A 3681-nucleotide genomic window follows, 5' to 3' on the forward strand; every position below is an offset into this window, starting at 1 on the left:
CCGCCGCCGCCACCACCATCACCACCACCAACAACATCAACATTTTTTGCCTCTGTAAGCTGACTGCCCATCCATCTGCATTATGTCATTACCACCACCACCACCTCCACCGTCACTACATCCTACGTATTGCAAATACTGTTTCCTGATTGGTCATTGTTGCTTCACTCACTGCACAGTTACACATCACTGCTGCAACACTACATTGGGTTTCATGGTGCATAAGTTTGAAGTCTCCATGGGCAGCTTCTTCATTTAATTGCCATATATAGCATGTGATGGTGGCGGCGGTGGTGGTGGTGGCAGAGTGAGTGGGCAGTCAGCTTCCATGGGCTAAAAATATTGTTAGCAATGATGACGGGAAGAGCAGTACATGTTGATGCTGTTACAGTTGTTGTTCAGCTCTTGGAAAGCCCCTGACTGAGAAAATCTATCATCAATGATGTCCCAGCTACGGTCACCCTGAGATTTATTTCTCCCTTTATTTATTTCTCTGATTTTGTTGCAAAACAGAAATGATTGATAAAAGAAGGGCTTAGAGTTTTTTTTACCCCTTTACATTAAAGAGTTCCTCACTTCCTTCCAAAATGAATCTAAATAGGATTAGTACAATGCTTGTGATATCATGTGTTTCAGGATCAATGTTGTAAGAAACCTAGCGAATGTGTATGGCAACAAAGACAAAAAAACAAACAAACAAAAAAACGGAGAACATGGTACGCAATTACGAATATAACAAGACATAACAACAGGCGTCTTTCGACTGAGAACAATTCAAATTGAGCTGGCGTGTATGAAGTGAAAGCCTATATGTGTGTGTGTGTGTATGCACGCGCATGTGTGTGTGTGTGTATGTATATATGTATGTATCATCATCATCATTGTTTAATGTCTGCTTTCCATGATGGCATGGGTTGGATGGTTTGACTGAGGACTGCCAAGCCAGGAGACTGTAACAGGCACAAATCTGATCTGGCAAGGTTTCTTCAGCTGGATACCCTTCCTAATGCCAACCACATGTGCTGGTGGCACATGAAAAAACATTCGAGTGAGGTCGTTGCCAGTGCCGCTGGACTGGCTCCTGTGCAGGTGGCATGTAAAACACACCATTTTGAGTGTGGCTGTTGCCAGTATCACCTGACTGGCTCTCGTGTTGGTGGTACGTAAAAGCATCCACTACACTCTCTGAGTGGTTGGCGTTAGGAAGGGCGTCCAGCTGTAGAAACTCTGCCAGATCAAATTGGAGCCTGGTGCAGTCTTCTGGTCTAAATATTCCTCCTGTTTTAGGTTCAGACTAGCCAGACTCAGCCTCTCACACCTACCCTACACTGTCACTCTAAAAATAAACAAAAACAATCACAAGGCTGAAATCTCAAAACTGGGAAATAACAATGTATTATAAAAGTATGAATAAATAAGCATTGCATTTCTCAGAATGAACTGAATATTAAAGAGTTAAATGTAATGTGGAATGACTGCAGACTATGGCTAAATAAATATAGGACATCAGAATAGTGAAAATTACTTGGGGGTATTTTCTGCAAGGAAAGTATACAGTTAAGGTAGCAGGTGCACTAACATAGTGTAGTGAACCCAAACAAATTTTTTTATCAATTAAAATTATGCCCATAGTGATTAATCGTTACAGCTAATTACTTTTTCTCCTCATTTACAAATGTCGTTTTAATTAATTAAACATATATTTTTTTTGTGGCCCATTACATAAAGTATGTTACTTCACTCCAGTTAACTATAAAACAGCGCAGTAAATTCAGTAAAGTGTTATAGATTAATAATTAATGCTAATGACTTTTTCTCCTCGTTTTACAGATGCCATTTTAATTGATTAAATAAGTTTGTGGCCCATTTTATGAAGTGTGTTACCCTGTTCAGGTAACTGTGTACGTCACAGTATGTTTTAGTGTAGCGTCGTAGTTTTATAGAGCTCTGTGAAGTAGACAGAAAGTGACGGAAGAACTGTGCTATTCGAAAGGTAGAAATAAAGTACATTGGCGATGTGGTTTGTAGTTCTTTGTGAACTGCATTGTCATTGTTGATTATGACGATGACAATGATGATGATGATGATGATGATGATGATGACGACGATGATAGTAATGATGATGATGATGATGATGATGATGCTGTTCACAATGATGATCATCATCATGATGACGATGAAGCTGGCGGCAATAATGATGTTGATAATGATGATGATGATGACGACGACGACAGCGATGATGATGATGATGATGATGGTGAGGATTGATGATGATGATGGTGATGGTGTTGGTGGTGATGGTGATGATGATGATGATGATGATGATGCTGTTGACAATGATGATGATCATCATCATGATGACGATGATGATGACGACAACAATGCATATCACAATGACAACTATGATGATGATGATGACGACGACGATGCTGTTGACAATGACAGTGATGATGATGATGATGATGATGATAGTTATATCAATGATGATGATGATTACGATGTTGATGATGATTACGATGTTGATGATGATGACAATGACGATGACAGTGATGACAATGATGGTGATGATGACGATGACAGTCATCATTGTCATCATTGTTTTTATGTCTTCTTTTCCATGCTGGCTTGGACTAGACTGTACTTTTAAAAGGCAATGATTTCCAGCCAGCCACTCTTCCTACAGCCAAGCCTTTTTATTTATCTCATACAACAGGCGATGAACCTATTTCTAAAAAGCGCACTCCCCCTCTGGGATACCCATGGTGTAAAAGATGAAAGGAACACAAAATCACATTTCTCTCTTTCTCTCTCGCCCTTTACTTTCTACTCTCCTTTTCTGAAATATTGCCTTATCTCTCTATTTCTCCCTTTCACATAATCACTCAGACTCCTTTCAAACCTTGACCTTAATAAATCTTCCAATTTTTTCCTTACATTTTCTGTTATTTTTTTGTTTTTTTTTTCCAAATCAAAAACATTTACCTCCCCTCTTCAACTCTTTTCTTCTCTTATTCATTTACTATATAACAGTGGTTCTCAACCAAGGTCCATACGACCCTTGGGGGCCATATAAAATTTTGTTACTGAAATTTATCTGCAATAAATTGCTTGTATTCTACAATACACAAAATATATCAAATTTTTAGGAGTGGCTGTGTGGTAAGTAGCTTGCTTACGAGCCACATGGTTCCGGGTTCAGTCCCGCTGCATGGCACCTTGGGCAAGTGTCTTCTACTATAGCCTCAGGCCAACCAATGCCTTGTGAGTGGATTTGGTAGACGGAAACTGAAAGAAACCCGTCGTATATATGTGTATATATGTATACATCTGTATGTGTGTGGGTATATGTTTGTGTGTCTGTGTTTGTCCCCCCAACATCGCTTGACAACCGATGCTGGTGTGTCTATGTCCCCGTAACCTAGCAGTTTGGCAAAATAGACCGATGGAATAAGTACTAGGCTTACAAAGAAAAAGTCCTGGGGTCTTGCCCGGACTTGTGCCTCTGAGGGGAACTTTCTAGATACAATCCTCTGTTATTCATTACCAAAGGGATCTTTAAAAAAATAGAGAAAGCCTCTTTTTTCTTATATATACATTGAATGTCTTGCCCAGACTTGTGCCTTTAAGGGGAACATTCTAGGTACAATCCCATGGCCATTCATTACCAAAGGGAGTCTTTGA

Source organism: Octopus bimaculoides, chromosome 9 (genome assembly GCF_001194135.2).
Source record: "Octopus bimaculoides isolate UCB-OBI-ISO-001 chromosome 9, ASM119413v2, whole genome shotgun sequence".
NCBI classification, from domain to species: Eukaryota; Metazoa; Mollusca; class Cephalopoda; order Octopoda; family Octopodidae; genus Octopus; species Octopus bimaculoides.